The 17,960-nt window shown below is 42.2% G+C and overlaps 1 protein-coding gene and 1 pseudogene across 2 annotated transcripts in view; one reads left to right on the top strand and one right to left on the bottom strand.

The window, feature by feature from the left end:
- The window catches only part of Plch1 (phospholipase C eta 1), a 284,974-nt gene extending 283,793 nt beyond the window's left edge, over positions 1–1,181 (bottom strand). For both annotated transcript variants that reach the window (XM_004639820.3, XM_004639818.2), the window contains exon 1: positions 1,110–1,181. The gene's annotated coding sequence lies outside the window, so the exon portion shown is untranslated. The remainder of the gene's footprint in view (positions 1–1,109) is intronic.
- Positions 1,182–1,622: 441 nt separating this feature from the next.
- On the top strand, positions 1,623–16,506 carry LOC101586169 (annotated as a pseudogene).
- Positions 16,507–17,960: the final 1,454 nt, after the last annotated feature.

Genomic DNA, 17,960 nt, shown 5'->3' on the forward strand with positions numbered 1-17,960 from the left:
GCCTGCGTTTCTGTGCAGGCGTGCTTCGCCGCGGTCGCAGGGACGCAGGACGCTGCCAGTGTCCAGAGGGCGCGGGCCCTACAGGGCGCTACCCGCCCCCCACTGCACCTCCAGAAAGGAGGCACAGGTCTGTCTGCTTAACGTTACCGTCGCTCGGGGCCAATCCCCTGGCTGTGTTTATATTTAAACACTCTACAACAGGAAGTAAACGTTGTTTTTGTTTGCACTTTTATAGGAAAGAAAACGGGGAATCTAAATTACTGACCCAACAGGTAAATTCTCGCTTTTTTTTTGGGGGGGGGGGTCCGTAATAAAATAAAGGGGAAAGGTTTAATTTTACTATTTTCATCAAATGATCTTATTTTAGTGTTAAACTTCTAACGCAAAAAGACATCGTAAGTCGATTTCAAGGTACAAACAAAACCTAAGCGTCCCAGGGACAAGGGGGCACCGCGGGAGTCCAAGGGGAGCCCCGGCCCCAGCGCGCGCTTGGCGTCGCGGACCCTTCGCGCCGTCGCCATGGGAACCTGCGCAGGCGCAGAGCGCACCGCCGCGGCCAGGGCTTGCTCGCACCGGCTACTGGCACCGCCCCGCGTCGCTTGGTGCCCCTCGTTGATCCCAGGAAGGGGCAATGGAGCAAATCCTCCTTGCCGAGCACAAACTCGTCCATGCGAGGGTTCTGAGCGGGGTCACTGGTCACCTACGACTCCCCACGTGTAATGGATACAGCGCTCGCCTCGATCGCGAAGCGCGGACCTGCTCTGCGCAGCGCCAGGCGGTCGGAGCGGGGTCCAGGACCCCTGCTGGGCGCGAAGCATCCCGAGGCGTGGCAGACCTCCCTAGGTGGGACCTCACCGCGACTGTGTGGGACGCGAGTTCAGCTCTTGGTCAGGCACCAATCCGGGTCCCAGGACCCCGAGGGCGGCCGAGGTCCAGTCTCTCGCGGGCCGGCAGATTCCCGCACCCACTGCTCCCGCGGTCCGTGCGCGCCCCCACTGGGACTCCCGAAAGCGGACCCGAGCCACCTGCTCACCGGCTCGCGGAGCACTCTTCTGTTCCTTGCACAACCCCTGCTTCCCCTTCTACCCTCTGTCCCCAAAAGCACCAACCTCAGCCCGGAGTCTTCACCAGATGCCGGAATCTTCGAAGTCCTGGGCACAGGCGCAGCCTCCCAGGTGCAGAGCTTTGAGTTATTTGTCCCTGTGATTCCGACTCCAAACCCCTGCCGAGAGCCAGCAGTGGCCACCCGGGCGGACGCTTCTTCCCGGGCGGACGCTTCTCCTCAGCAGTCCGCAGGACCCCGAGCGGAGCTGGGCAGAGCCTCCGCCACAACCTGCTTTCTCATTCAAATCCTCACGCTCACCCTGGAGCCCCCTCCCTGCAGGGCCCACAGCTCCCAAGGAAATCAGAACTGGAGCCTGGGGGAGCGGACTGCAGTCGCCGCGGGCTAGGTGGACCTAGACCCCCTTGGCCCACACTCTCCTGCGGGCTTCCGGGTGCCAGGGCACCCGAAGCTCTAGGACTGAAGTGTGCTCTCCACCCCACCCCCCGAGCCAAGGACAGCCCCTCGGTGATGGTTGGGGGCCTCAGGCTGGCGAGCCTGGGCGGTGGGAGGGAGGTGAATGACCCGCAGAAATAAAGTTGGAGGTGAAGGGCGCAGCCCTCGTCGAAGTGTGAGAACCACAATTAAAAAAAAAAAAAAAATCCGAACCACACAGTTTATCTCCCCATCCGGATTTTTGCTTTTATTTTTGTTTTGTTGTTGTTGTTGTTGTTGTTGTTGTTGTTGTTTTTCTTTGCCATTCTCAGAAAATAGTGTGTTAGTGCTACTAAAACAAGGCACTCTCTTTTGGGGGGGGGGGGAACAGCTAAAATTGAGGGGCTGTAAGTTTATCCTCCTGTCTCTCTTTCCAAATGCCGCTCCGCTCCTTGGCATTCTCAGGCCGATTCTTAAGATCAGTTTAGTAGCAGGCAGTCCGGAGCAGCCAGCCTGCTTGAGGTGAGTAAGAGGCTACGTGGCGGAGAAAAGCTTACACGGAGCAAGCGTGCAAAAGTCGATGAAATCTTCTGAGCGCTCCGACTCCGTGCTACCAGCTGGGGACAGATAAAAGCTGGAACGCTGATCGCCGCTGGCTTAGGCTGCTGCGGTGTGATCCGGCTTTGCAATTCCAGGATTTGCGTTTATCAGCCTTCATTCAACCTGCCCTATTGTTAGTTCAAAGCCTAGCTGGGAGGGGCTGGGGACGCTACTCTTCACTCACCTTTCGATTTAAAATTCTCCTCCAATAAGAGGACTTGGGAAAGCTGGCTGGGATGGGCTTGGCAGAAATTTTATGAACACAGTGACAGCTCTAAGTCGTTTGCTTTTGTTTTCTGCGTGAATTTTCTCTGGAAGTTACAAATAAGTGCCTGAGACGCACTGCCGGGCCTAACTGCCCTCCCGCTTTGACAGACACTTCGTGCGGGGGGCGGGGGGCTGCGACCTCTGCGCAGAATCTAGGGTTTCACCTTTTCATCCCACTTAGCCGATACCATAGAAACAACCCATTTGTATTATTCAATTCCACAGAAGCAATTACAATGTCCCAGCAAAGCACCATGGACTAGAAGAAACTTTATCCTGAAAGCAATTCTGGACTTTCAGCAACAGGAAAAAAGCCACCAGAATCTCCACGTGAATTCTTCCTGCCAGAGTACTAGAAAGAAATTAGTTGAGAAAAAATATATAAAATCCTTTGGCTCCATAGAAAGGGCCCCAAATTTGACTTTACGTTCTTTTTTTTAGACATGGACACACACAAAACCCATTTTACAAGAAGTTAAGTAGGGCTCGAATGTGCTGTTGAGTATGCTCTGAAGTCTTGGGTTCAATTTCCAGTAAAATAAATAAATAAATAAATAAATTCTCCAGCTCCAAATTATTTTCTGTTGTTGAGACAAGTACTTTTTAGAGATTTGTTTTGCTGGTCATCTGCATGGGGACTAGAAACGCCAAAAAGGAGAGAAAAAAAATAAAAGTATCACAATAAGTCCACATGCGCCACAGTCATTTGGCCCCCTCAACCTCCTGTGCTTGTCTTTGCGGAACTGAAAAAATGCAGATGCCCTTGTTGGGATAAATTCAGACACAAAGTGCATAGCAAAAGCACTGGTATCCTGTGCATTCTTGATTTTGATAGTTGTAATTAATTTCCACAGTATGACAAATACTTAAAATTCTAAACTATGCAGTATTTCACACCTACCAAAAGTGATAATATTATGTAATGCTTCTGCCCCCCCCCCCGCCCAACCTTTTAAAATAAACCATTGCGAATAAACTATCTCCCGGAAGTTCCTACCCTCACCCTTTCCCAAAATGTGTGTATGTGTACACACATGTACATGTCTTTTTAAATGCTTAGGACGTAGGATGCGTCCCTAACCTTTTAATAGAGTTTTCAAGTTTTTTTTTCAAAACACCATTAATCAAAGAAAGATCACTGACTGAAAACAAGTAACTACTGCCATATTGCTCAGTTTTTGGAAGCAGCACAACTATTTTCCCCTGCTTTTGACAATCAGAGGGAATAATAACAAAGGGATTAGACAGTGGGCAGTAAACAACCTCTCTAGGTTACAGGAGCCCTTCCATGGTTACCAAAGAGTCAACAAAAAAACAAATAATGTCCCCTTCCTTCACTTGTTAAAGGGAACTTGGAGAAAATGGGATCTGTGTTAAATTTTCTTTTAATATCCTCTCTGCTAGTAAAGTAACTTTTCGGATGGTCTCCTGATTACACAAGCTGTAATCTTCTAGTAAGGATTTACCACTCTACCAAGGGAAGGGAACTCCTGCTGATAGCTCAATTCAGCCCTGCAGAAAAGTCTTGAGTTGAATCCTCCTCGTCTCCCCTCCCCCCACACAGGGGACCTCATCTGTAAAGTAATAATAGCCCTTTACAGCAATATTTAGATTTAATGTCCTTCCCGCAGTAAAAGGCACCAATTTTTCTTTAATGCCATTGACTGGTGAAAGACATCTTTCCCAACCCCCACCCTCCTCACTTTCTGAGGGATGACACTCATGAATTATACTGGCACATCACTCCCTGGTCTTCCTGCTAAACAGCTGCCAGACTCCACATAGTGCCTCTGCCTTGATACAGAATGTGTGTGAACATCAGGATCACGGAACATTCTATAAGAAGTGCCTGAGACATGATAAGATTATTAATGTGCCTTGTGGTGAGCCACTGTGGTGTGTATGATAGACTTCTTGGTTTGGTTTGGCTTCGCTTGGCTTGGCTTGGTTTGGTTTGGTTTGGCCTAGGAATCTTGGTATTGGAAGATGTTTTTAACTGTACGAAAATGATTGTTTTCTTAAAATATTGATATTAAAGATCATGCAATTTAGCTAGTAGTAATCTTGAGTTATATCCATGAGCAAGAACATGAAGGATAACAAGGATGGATGACACATTACTGTAACCCTGGCCCTTTAAGAGGTTGAGGCAGGAGAATTACAAGTTTGAGCTCAGCATTGGCCATTTAGAGACTTAGTGGGATCCTTTCTTAAAATAAAAATATAAAAATAAAAAGCATTGGGGATGTAGTTCAGTGCCAACACATCAGGAAGTTAGAGAAACTATGATAAAAGAGCTTATCAAGAAGGAGTGAGTCTCTCTCTCTCTCTCTCTCTCTCTCTCTCTCTCTCTCTCTCTCTCTACTTTTGTTTTGGCAGTACTGGGGATTGAACCCAGCTAAGAAGTTTTAAGTATAATTAAAAAGTAAGTCAAGCAAACTAAAAAGCCAACATAGTGATTCCTATCTTCAGACAGAAGGAAGTTTAAGGACTTCAAAATAAGTCTGAATGACTGAGTCCAGCAATTAAATTATAGTTATCATGTCCCTCTTGTCAAAGAAAAAATTATTCAGTGATACTTGTTAAAGCATTATAAGGAGACTTTATTCAAGACCACTGCAGTATTTACAAGGATCACTGCTACAAGATATTTCATTAAGGGAAAAAGATTGGGCTCAACTCTAAACACAGGAACATGTGAGAATTTATAGCCTGGGAAGAGGGTGGGAGTCTGTGGATGGAAAAGAACTAAAAGGAAATCTCAGAATTAAAAGGAACTCTGGCCAAACTGACCTAACAGGATTCCTGCTGAAGACAAGCCAGGACAATCAGACATGACCAGAGCATCTTTGCAGAGGAGAAGAGATCTGATCAGATATGAACGTGATCAGACATCCAGGCTGGTGGGTTCTTGCTAAACTGACTCAGCAGAGTTTTGCACTAAAATGTAGGTACACAGCTAGAAGTTTGAGAAACCTGACTAAAATTTGACCAAGCAGGGAATCTTTGTCTCCCTCATACTCTCATTTTTGCTCCTGCTGTCTCTGTTTTTCTGAGTTTTGACCCCGTTCTTGGCTAATGCATGTGAGATTCCTCTAGGCTGGCAGAGAGCTTGGCCTGGAGAATGACCCAGAGACTGCTCCAGATTCAGTCAACTCAGCTAGGTATCCCAGACAGGCAGATCCTATTTGCTCCTACTATCTGTAAATAAGTTTGGAGAAAAGGAATTTAATTGACTCCACTCAGGTCGTATGTCCATCCATATAAGTCTACTATTGTCTTAGCTAGAGTGCGCGTGTGACCAGATCCTCTGACCAGGAAGGGGGCCCCTGAGCACTGGTTCCACTCGGAGTGAGAGAAGGTTTGTTCCCCAGAGAACCTGTTCATACCAAAGGAAGGCAGGAAGGGACACTGCCAGACAAAAGAAGGGCACCCTATCAAGTGTTGCCTCCTAAAACTGCCACAAAAAAACATAGAAATATCTTTGTAAAGATGCATATTGTTGGACAGATATGAAAGAGGAGGCATTTCCTGAGGACTCAGGAAGGACGCAGGCACAGAAGGCAGTGGCCAAGCGCAAGTGTTGAGAGACTTTTCCACATGTATCTCTGCTGTTGGGCTGAGCTGGCCTGGGAAAGAAAGAACATACACAGAGAAGAGGATCTCAAGAAGAGTTGTTTAGGTTTTTGTTTGGTGTTTGCAGTTATTTATCAAAGGAGTTTCCATGCATTTACGAAAGTACAGTAGTAATGCCTGGTGTGGTGGCCTCTGCCTATAGCCCTAGCACTTAGCAGTTGAGGCTGAGCCAGGAGGTTGCTTTGTGTTCAAGGTCAGCCTGGGTGATGTAGTAAGATCAAGGCCAGCCTAAACTACATAGCAAGAGTCTATCTCAGGGGCCAGGGAGATGGCTCAGTGGAATAAGTGCTTCCCTGACAAGCGCAAGGGCCTGAGTTCAATCCCTGGTTCTGGGAAATAAATAAATAAATAAATAAATAAATAAATAGGCTAGTGAGATGGCTCAGTGGTCTAAAGCACCTACTTAGAACAAGCTTAGCAAAGCACAGGGACCTCGGTTCAATCCCCCAGCACCACATGCCAGCCAGCCCGCCCCCTGGTGGGCTGAGCTGGCCACACACACACACACACACACACAAAATTTTTTTATAAAAAGAATCTATCTCAAAAAAATAAATAAATAAAAACAGGATAATCTGTAAAGCCATCCAATATTAATCATCCAGTCGCAACAAATGTTAGTATTTTAACAACTTTAATGAGGAATGTGAACAGTTTACTGAAATATTTATACTGTATTTATCTTTTAAAAATTTTTATTAGTACAAGCTTACAATATATGATATGATCACGCTCTTTGTAAGGCATCAGTACATGTAGATAACGCATTTCAGTTCTGTCTTTTCCCTATTCGCTTCCACTCTAATTTTTGTTTCCTTTTTGCCAGCATCAGGTTTATTTATTTATTTTATAAGCTGTCATTAAGTTAATTATCATGAATTCAGATTAACCACCAGAATAACAGACCAAAAGACATGAAACAATTACGCTAAAAAAGGTACTTTAGGTGAACTGGCCAAATGGATTACAATAACTTTTTTCCCCTTTTATTCTTCCTATTGTCTATCTTTTCTTAAATTTAATTTTATTTTTGTTTTGATACAGGGTCTCACTACACAGTTCAGACTCATAGTGATCCTCCTGTCTCAGCTTCTCTATCTTTTATTTGCACTTTATTTATATATTGGGTTTCTCATACAAGAGAAATTATACAAAATTTAAACTTGTGTATCTGGTTTACTTAGTTTAGCATTATGGTTTCTAGATTACCCATTTTCTTACAAATGACTGAAGTTTATCCTTCTTCATGGCAGAGTAGTTCTCCATTGTATATAAACACCATATTTTCTTTATACATTCATCTGTTGATAATAAGAGGCTCCTTCCATTATGTAGGTATGATGAGTTGTGCACCATAAGCATGAGCATGCATGTATCACTGTAATATGATGTCATAACTCGCTCAGTAAGTTACCTACAAGGAGAATATCTGAGTCAAATGGAATTTCTACTTCTGGTGGTTTTGTTTTGTTTTGTTTTGTTTTGTTTTGTTTTGTTTTGTTTTTTCCGGAACCGGGGATTGAACTCAGACCCTTGTGCTTGCCAGGGAAGCACTTATTCTACTGAGCTATCTCCCTGGCCCTACTTTGAGTTTTCTGAGGAATCTCCACACTGATTTCCATAACGGTTATGCCAGTTTGTATTCCCAGCAATGATAAAGAATGGTTCCTTTCCCCCTGAATCCTCTCTAGCATTTGCTGTTATATGATTTCTTTTTTTGTTTTGTTTTGTTGAGACAGGGTCTCACTATGCAGCTCTGGCTGACCTTGAACTATGTAGCAAAGGCTGTGCTTGGATTGTAATTGATTCTCCTGCCTCAGCCTCTTGAATGCTAGTATGTACTAGCATGTACTAGCATGTACTACCACACCTAGCTTGGTATTTTATTTCTTTTTTTTTTTAATGAACCTTTTGTTTTTTGTTTTTTTAGTTTTTATTTATTTATGTGTGTGTGTATGTGTGTGTGGCCAGCTCAGCCCACCAGGGGGCGGGGCTGGCTGGCATGTGGTGCTGGGGGATTGAACCGAGGTCCCTGTGCTTTGCTAAGCTTGTTCTAAGTAGGTACTCCAGACCACTGAGCCATCTCACCAGCCCGGTATTTTATTTCTTGATGATAGCTTTCTAATTTGATGTACTCTCATTTGTTGATATCTGGTATTATTTCTTGTACAACTGAATTTTTGTTAGAAAGTCTTTGCCTATGTTGGTGTCTTCAAGAGTTTTAACTGTGTTTGCCTGCCATCAGGTAAATGTTTCTGCCTTGATATTTAGGTTTTTGATCCATTTTGATTTTGTTCCACTTTGATTTTAGTTCAGTGCATGGTGACAAGTATGGGTATGTGCTCCGCCTTCAGCGTGTAGATGGCCAGCTTTCCCAGGTCATTTGTCAGTCTTTCGTCCAGTGAAGGTATTTGACCCTTTGGTCACAGATAAGATAGCTGAGTGTGCCTTGAGTTCTTTTTAAAGCCTCTATTCAGGCCCATTGATCCACAAATCCTTTTATTCTTGCCAATATCATGACATTTTTATCACTGCAGTTTTGTAATAGAACTCGAAGGGCAGGACTGTGATGACCCCTGCCTTGCCTTCTTTGCCCAGAATTGTTTTTGCCATTCTTGGCCTCTTCTGGTTCCACATATAGAATTATTTTCTCTAGTTCTAGGAGAAATGCTGTTCGTTTTCTGATTGGTATATATTGGTGTATAAAAATAACAGAAGTACATTAATACCTCAGTTCATAAATACTTCCTTTTGCGGAAAATTCAATTGGCATATGGCAAAATTTTGCTTTCATTTGCAAATTCTACATTATCTAATGCAGAATACAAACAACCACAGCCACCTTCCTCACAAAAACATAAATACGGCCTTGTTTCCCAAAACTGTATAAGTTCTACGGGGGTCAAGTCCACGTGCTGCTGGGAAGAATGCAGATTTTGTCATTGCTAGATGGAACACTCTGTAGCTATCAAACCCTTTTCTTTGAAAGTCTGGTTCAATGCTGGACTTTTTTGATTTTTTATCTAGTTGATCTGCCCATTTGTGACAGTGGAATAGTGAGGTTCCCCATTACAATTGTATTAATGTTTCTCTGGTTTTTTGTGTCCACTAGTGTTTGTTTTATGAAGTTTGGTATGTTAGTATTTGGTGCATATAGATTTATAATTGTTATCTCTCCCTGTTGAATTGTTCCCTTAACCAATATATAGTGACCTACTTTATCTCTTCTGATAAGTTATTTTTTTATTTTTTTATTTTAGGGAAGGGTCTACAGGGTGAGGGTCTCACTACTAGATTGGACTTGTAGTGATCCACCTGTTCATAGCCTCCCAAGAGTGCCACCACGCCCATTCTCAATCACCTTCTCAGTGCGCCCCAGGGGCGGGGCCAGCACAGCAGCCCTGGGGATTGAATCCCTGGCCCCTCTCTCTGCTTGCAGGTGTTTTAATTCTCTGAGCTATTTGGTCGGCCCTTTTTCTGATAAGTTTTAGCTTGAGATCCACATTATCTGTAATTAGGGTAGCTATTCCAGCAATAGTTCCATGGAACCAAGGATATTGTTTTTCATCCTTTGATTTTTAAACTGAATTTATTTTTGAAATAAATGTGTTTATTGTAGTCTGCATGTTATTGGGTTTTTTCTTGATCCGTGATGCTGATCTGTCTTTTGATTAAAGAATTTAGACCATTTGCATGGAGAGTTATTACTAAAAGGTATGGATTTATTCTTTTCATTGCAGTATTTTTCTGTTGCTGATTTCTTTCTTTCTTTTGTTTAACTGCACGTCCCAGCAAATGTGTTCATTATTTTTGACTTTTTGACATTGTTTGCTTTTTGTCTCTTCCTGAGGTATTCTTGAGAATGTTTCTCATGCTGGATTGGTGGTCACGAATTTCTTATCATGGAAATACCTTATTTCATGACCAATTCAGAAGGAAAGCTTGCAGGGTACGTAAGTCAGGGTGGAAAGCTGGTGTCTTCTAGGGCTTAGAAAACACCGCACTGCAAGTTTTCCTTAAGATTTGTGTTAAGTCTGATATAAAGTTCTCATGGCTTACTTTTGTATATAGTTCATTGCTTTTCTCCAACAGCTTTTAAAATTTTTGTCTGTGTGATGGTCTTCTAGTGTTTTCAGCACAATGTGGAACAGAGAGATTCTCCTTTAGTCATGGCTACCTGCAGTGTCATATGCCTCATTATCTGTTTATTGCTTTCTTATATTTGAGGAGTTTTCCGCTGTTATTCTATTATTTCTTTTTTTTTATTTAAGCTTTTTTTTATTTGTGTGTGTGTGTGTGTGTGTGTGTGTGTGTGTGTGTGTGGCCAGCTCAGCCCACCAAGAGGCGGAGCTGACTGGCATGTGGTGCTGGGGGATTGAACTGCGGTCCCTGTGCTTTGCTAAGCTTGTTCTAAGTAGGTGCTTTAGACCACTGAGCCATCTCACCAGCCCCATATTTTATTATTTCTACAAACAAGTTTTTATTGTATTTGTGTTGTCTTCTCATTTTTCACTTACTTTATGAAGTTTGGTATGTTAGTATTTGGTGCATATAGTTTTATAATTGTTATCTCTTCCTGTTGAATTCTTCCCTTAACCAATATATAGTGACCTACTTTGTCTCTTAATAACTCAAGTTATTCTTAGTCTTCTTTGTGTTATGTAGCCCTGTTGAGTTCATTTTTCATGTTGTCTTTTTGTATCTTTGGGCAGCTGGTCTTTGAAAACATCACTGTTTTCTAGTTTTGAAATTCTTTCTTCACTGTGCTCACTTTTCCTGTCTATACTTTCAAAACAAATTTTCATGTCTTGGATTTCTGATGGAAAACTTTTCATGATTTCTAATTATTTGATAAATTGTTCATACATGTTTGTGTTGCTTTGTTTAGCTTTATCTAGCTGCCCCTCCCAATTAGGGATTGAACGCCTTGCACTTAGCAGGCAGGTGCTCACGCCACTGAGCTATCTCCCCAGCTCTCAGCTGTTTTTAATTAATAACTCATGAAATCTCCTGGACCATTTTAGTTATTACTTCCACTATCTGTTTAGTTATAGCTTCTGTGATCCCACTGAGTACCTCTTTGATGGTAACCTTCTCTAACTTTCTCTGTTATCCTTTCAAGTAATTCAGGCTTGTGTGGCTTATACTGTTCTCCTCCTCAATGCCCCATGGATTGGATTTGGGGGCCTTGGGGGTTTGGGGAGGTAATTTGTTGCTTGTCTTCTCATGTACCTAATTTTGTTTGTTTGCTTTTTTGTACTGAGGTTTGTGAATGCTTACAGTGCAAATACTTTGTTGCTAACATAGAGATTTCTTTAGTTAGTACCTTTTAAGTGATGCACTTTATACATGACTAATTATACTCATTTACCTTAGCTCCAAGATCTGACCAACTCATTTAATTTGGGAGGAGAGAATTCAGTGTAATTAGTCCTACCTCACATTGTTGAGTGTCTCAGTTACTCTTCTCTCTTTGCTAGGACAAAATACCCAACACCCAAATTTAAGAAAGGAAAAGTTTATTTAGCTCACAGTTAGTGGAAGTTTCAGTCCATGTTCAGCTGGCTCCAAGGCAGAGGGGCACATGGCAGAGGGCAATCATTCATGGCAGCAGATAACAGCAAAGAGCAGAGGGCAAAGGGGAGGAGTAGTGGTAACAGAGGACAAGTCTGTCTCCCTATATGTTTCATTCAGGTTACCCACCCCAGGCTGGGTGCGGCACTCACACCCATGATCCCAGCACTGGAGAATGAATTAATCACAGACTCTAGAAGTCTGCCCCATAACTGCATGAGGCTTTGGGGGGACAACTAGACATAAACCATAACACTGGGAGTGTTTTGTTAATATCAAAAGTAATTTGAGTGTTGGCTTACAGAAAAAAAACCACTAATAGCAACAATTATGTGGCACGGGTAATGTCAAGCAAATCAGATACATTAGTATTGTCCAAGAGAAATTGGATATTCACATACCATCATAATCAATTATAATGACCTTTAACCCAAGAGACAAAATCTACAATTATGGTCTAAATATTAAGACAATCCAACTATTGATCTATAGCTGACATGTACTAAATGTAACACCTGCTAGTGATAAAAAATAATTCAAGAATTTTATAGAGTTAACTATCTACAGAGTAAAATATTTTATGGTAATACTATTAAAGATATAAAGCAGAGTTAGTGAACCTTTTAGAGCTTTCAGTTATGCAAGCAACCTGTTGCAGCACACATGCCATTGATTCACCACCACTACAATGGCAGATGCCAGAGAGGACATTTTTCAAACCTAAAACTATATGATATGAGAAGAAGGAAAGAGAAGCAGTACAAAGTATCCTATTTCAGAGTAGAAAGATGTTATAGAATTAGATAAAGGTAGAAAAAAAATTATGAGATGTGCAGTATTTTAAAAAGAAAAATAATTATAAAAGGAGTAAAAATAAGAGGAAAGAAGAACAGGGATAAAAGGAAAAATAAAGAAAAGGAAGGGGCCATGGAGATTGCGCAGTAGAATAAGCACTTACCTGGCAAGGGCCTGAGTTCAATCCCAGATTCCGCCAAAAAAAAAAAAAAAAAAAAAAAAAAGAAAAGAAAGAAAGAAAGAAAGAAAGAAAGGAAATGGAGATAAGAAGAAAGAGAAAAAGAACAAAGGAAAATTCCCTAGATTCTAATACATTAATGAACAAAAAAGAGAAAAAGGAAAGGGAAAAAATGAAAGGAAAGAAAAAGCAAACAAGAAATACCAATGCTTAAAAAAAAAAGAATAAAATAAAATAAATTGCTTTCTAATGTTAGATGTGTGGTTTTCTTCTGTGTCAGTTTTGGGGCAGTGTCCATGTCAAATTGTGTTCCTGCTCATGCTGATAGGTAACAGAGGCAGTTGGATCTAGATCCATGCTAGTTGCAGGTATGCCAGTATGGGAGGAGAGGATACAAAGGCTGCAACTTTCAAATTCTGAGGAATGCAGGCTGAACCTGGTCTCCTACTGTGGTGGCAGGACATGTGTCCTGTCCAAACTCATCAGGAGATCACTTTGCACCCTGCTTCCTGGCCATGGCTGTCTCCAGTGGGTGTCTCTCACCCAGTCACTGTGGGAACATAACACTGGGAGTCCTGAAGTGAAGCCATTCTGCAACTGTTCTAAGTCTTGGCTTCCAGTAATCAAGCCTTCCCCAGAACGGCATCTGACCAAGCACTCTCTCCAGGAACATGGTAGGTATTTGGACCACAGTCATTAGCTATTGTCTGTCAAGGGACTCACACAAAAGTGGAATCCCAAATTCTTCCTGAATATCACTGCATCTGCCAGTCCATTTCACCACTGTATTTTCTCCCTGAAGTCCTCGGACATTTCTACTTTTGCTTTGTCTCTCCAGATTTGCTCTTCCTGTGAGCCAGGGAGACAGTGCAAACTGTCCCTTCCCTTCTCCATGTTGTGCTGTCTCTTCGATTTTTCTGTAGGTTTTACTTTTCCTGTCATATCTTTTTGATTCCTAGGGATCTACTTCTCTCTTTTTACCTTTCCAGATTTGTTATTTTCCAGTGTTTAGATTCCAACTTTCAGAGAAGCTGCATTGTTTTGCTGACCATGCCACTGTTTTCCCAGAAGTCCACATATATTTACCTGTTAACACATTTTTGCAATATTATGATCTTGGTTCTTGAGAGAAATGCATGTCAGCAAAATAATAAAATGAGATCGATGCATCTGAAACCCTTAGTAAAATACCTGCCACAAAATAAGCTTTCAAAAAAGTCAATTTTGGGACTAGGAGTATGACTGAGCGGTACAATGTTTGCCTAATATAACTAAGACCTGGGCTCACACCCCACAAAAAGGGAGGAAGGCCCCGTGTTTCACTCTTGTGATCAGCAGCCTAAATAGTTTTGGGGGTTTTTTTGGGGAGGGCGGGGAGGACCCAGAAATTGAACTCAGGCCTTTGCGCTTGCCAGGCAAGCACTTATTCCACTGAGCTATCTCCCCAGCCCCCCTAAATAGTTTTTAAATACTGAAAGAAGCTCTACACCAAAACTGCAAAGAAGGAAAAGACTTTTTAAGGCTGACTCCTGTTTCTTCCCTTGCTAACAGAATAAGATATTTTCAAATGATCCACCTTTCAAATTAATTTTTTTTTTGGCTTAACCGGGGATTCAACTCTAGCCATTGCACTTGCCAGGGAAGCACTTATTCCACTGAGCCATCTCCCTGACCCTTAAATTAATTTTTGTTTGTTTTTGTGTACTGGGGATTGAACTCAGGGCCTCAGATACGTTACACAAGCACTCTTCCACTGAGCTGCACTCCCCATTTCAAACTTTATTCTGAAACATGGTCTCATGATCCAAGCTTTTGGGGCAGGGGAGATGGTTCAGTGGAATAAGTGCCTCCCTGGCAAGCACAAGGGCATGAGTTCAAACCCTGGTTCTGCAAAAAAAAATAATAATAATAATAATTTTTTTTAATTTTCAATCCTCCTCCTCCAGCCTCCCAGTTAGCTAGAACTGAAGTTACAATTACATAGCACCATGCTGGCTAAATGATCTTGTTAACTGTTGTATTTTTTTCTTTTTCTTATTTTATTTATTTGATACAGGGTTTTGCTATGCAATTCAGACTTGTAGCAATTCTCCTGTGTCAGCCTCCCCAGCACTGGATTATAGGCATGCACCATGACACCCAGTTTCAGGGCCAGCACTGCACACATGTGATATGGGGCTCAAGCTCAGGTCCTAGACAGCCAAGCTATCTCCCAACCCTCTTTAGTTTTTGGTGTTTTGTTTTGTTTTGTTTTTTCGGAACCAGGGATTGAACTCAGACCCTTAGGCTTGCCAGGGAAGTGCTTATTCCACTGAGCCATCTCCCTGGCCCCAAGGTAGAGCCGGGACTCGAACCTACGAACTTGCGCTGTAGAACCTAATGCCTATCTCTCTAGTTCCTCTTTGGTTTTTGAAACAAAGTCTCTCTAGTAGCTGATGCTGGCCTTCAACTCAAATCATTCTGCCTTGATGTCCTGAGTGCAAAGATTGTAAGCATATGCCATCATGCCTGGCCTTAAATGCCCACTTGTGAATGAACTATTTATAAATTTTCTATAACAAGCCTATAGGAATTGAACCCAGGACCCTCCCCCTCATCTGCACCTCCAGCCTTTTAAAAATGTTTTGAGACGGAGGTCTCACTAAGTTGCTCAAGCAGGGCTTGAACCTGTGATCTTACTAACTCAGCCTCCCTAGTATTACATGGCATATTCACCACCATGCCCTGCTCCCTGTCTTCATAGGAAAACGTCAAAAAATAGTATAAACAAATACATATTTCACCTTGTAAGTAAAGAGAAAACGTAAGTTAAATTATGATATTAAAAGATTGGCTGGGGAGATAGTTCAAGGGTCTAAGCCACCGCCTGGCAAGGCTTGTTGAGCTGGCCACCAAAACTTGGCGTGGTGGCACACGCCTGTAGTACCAGTGCTGGGGAGGCTGACACAGGAGGGTCACTACGAGACTGAGCCATATGAAGATTCTATACCGAATAAATTAAAAAAAAAAGATTTGTAAAATAGTTTTAAAGTATCTGAACTGGTTCCTGAGTGGTTTCCTGAGGCAGGAGATGACCTGGGGCTTGGAGCTGTGCCTTCCCTGTGTCGTGGCTCCCAAACTCCAGTATTCACTCAACCCTGTGACCAAGAAGTCCTGACTGTCTCTGGGCCCCAAACCCAAGGCAGTGAAGGCCTTGCTGGGCCTATGCAAGGGAGAAAAAGAGCAACAAATAGCAATTGAACACATCAATGAAGTACAAAATAAAATAGACTTAATGAACAAGCCAGTGAGGAAATATTGAAAGTAGAACACAAATATAACAAACTCCGCCAACCATTTTTTCAGAAGAGGTCAGAATTGATGGCCAAAATCCCAAATTTACGGGTAACAACATTTATTAGCCATCCACAGTGTCTGCGCTGCTTGGGGAGGAAGATGAGGAAGCTTTGCATTATTTGACCAGAGTTGAAGTGACAGAATTTGAAGATATGAAATCAGATTATAGAGTAGATTTTTATTTTGATGAAAATCCTTACTTTGAAAATAAAGTTCTCTCCAAAGAATTTCATCTGAATGAGAGTGGTGATCCGTCTTCAAATGGAAATCTGAAATCAAATGGAAATCTGGAAAGGATTTGAGGAAACAGTCAAGTCAAATGCAGAATAAAGCCAGCATGAAGAGCCCAAGAGCTTCTTTACCTGGTTCATGGATGACTTGGCCGCAGGTGCGGATGAGCTAGGAGGGGTCATCAAGGGCGACATGTGGCCCAGCCCGCTGCAGCACTACCTAGTTCCCGACATGGATGACCAGGAAGCTGAGGGGGGAAGAGGAAGAGGACGAGGAGGAGGTGGACGAGGAGGAGGAGGGCGAAGAGGAGGAGGGTGAGGAGGAGGAGGAGGAGGAGGGTGATGACGAGGGTGAGGAGGATGAGGACAACAAGGAGGGTGAGAAGGGTGAGGATGGCAAAGGAGATGACTAACTGAATAGTGACAGATTCCAACCTTCTTGTTTTTCCTTTTTTTTTTTTTTTTTAATTTTCTCCAGTTCCTGGGAGCAGGTTGTAGTCTTTTTCCTACTTGTGCTCAGTTGCCCTGTTCTTGAGGTCTCTCTTCTCAAGCACCATGGTTCTCGACTTACTTTGTGGGGGGAAACCCTGCGGAATACAGTGGGACAAGGATCTCCACAACCTTCTGTTCTCAATTCATTTTGATCCCCTCCTGTCTCCACAAACATTTTGGAATCAACACCACCAGGTTCTGTGGGAAAAAAAGAAAACGATCCACACTCTTCGCTCTGCTGGAAGCTGCACAGTGCTTGGCCCCTGTGCAGTAGTGCATAGAATTCTAGCTTTCTTCCTCCTCTCAGTATATTGCGCTCAGAGATTACACTGTGTCTCTATGAGAATATGGACAGTTAGCATTTACCAACATGTACCTGTCTACTTTCTTTCTTTCTTTTTTTTTTCTTGGTACCTGTCTACTTTCTCTTGTTTAAAAAATTTTTAATTTTTTTTAACAAGTTATGGAAGATCAGAAAAGGGTAGGTTTGAGATGTTTGGGTGGGTTAAGCAGGCATTTGGGAACATGACTTCTCTTTTGGCATGTTTAATTGGTTTGTTTTTTGTTTTGTTTTGTTTTGTTTTTGGTGATACTGGGGATTGAACTCACAACTTTGAACTTGCTGAGCAAGCACTTATTCTACTGAGCTATCTCCCCAGCCCCTTGGCATGCTTAATTTTGATGTTAACAGACATTCTTGCAATTTAAGATGACACTTTTAAAATAAAATTCTCTCCTAGTGATGATTTGAGCCCTACCACTCAAGGGGAGAATCAGCAGAAATTGTAAGGTCTTATTTGGAATTGACATTCTCTATTGGAATTTTGTTGGTTTATTTATTTGATTATTATTATCATCATCATCATCATTTTGGCAGAACTAGGGATTGAACTAAAGACCTTGTGCTTGCCAGGCAAGCACTTATTCTACTGAGCTATCTCCTCAGCCCCTGTTGGTTTATTTTTAAATTCATCCCCCCCCCCACTGGAAAGGAAAAGGAGATATGCAGTTTTAAACATTCAAAGTGTACAATTTACTTTCTTACAATAAAACTACATGTATACACACACATACACACACACACATAAAAAAAGTATCTGAATTAAGTATCAGCATCCAAACTCTAGGGTCCCCCTTTTTTTTTTTTATATATTTTTTTTTTCAAAGTTTTATTGCCAAACAGATAGCAATGAGACAGTTTCAAATCAAATCGGAAGGACAGTTTCAACAAATAATACACTGCATATATTCTTCTTAGTGGTTAATTGCTGTACAAGATGCGGACTTGTGATCCTATTTACAAACACCATTAGAACAAATCATTCTATTCATTAAGAGAATGCAACTATATATCTATCCCAACCTCTTTGAATAC

Source organism: Octodon degus, unplaced genomic scaffold (genome assembly GCF_000260255.1).
Source record: "Octodon degus isolate 3935 unplaced genomic scaffold, OctDeg1.0 scaffold00115, whole genome shotgun sequence".
Lineage (NCBI taxonomy): Eukaryota > Metazoa > Chordata > Mammalia > Rodentia > Octodontidae > Octodon > Octodon degus.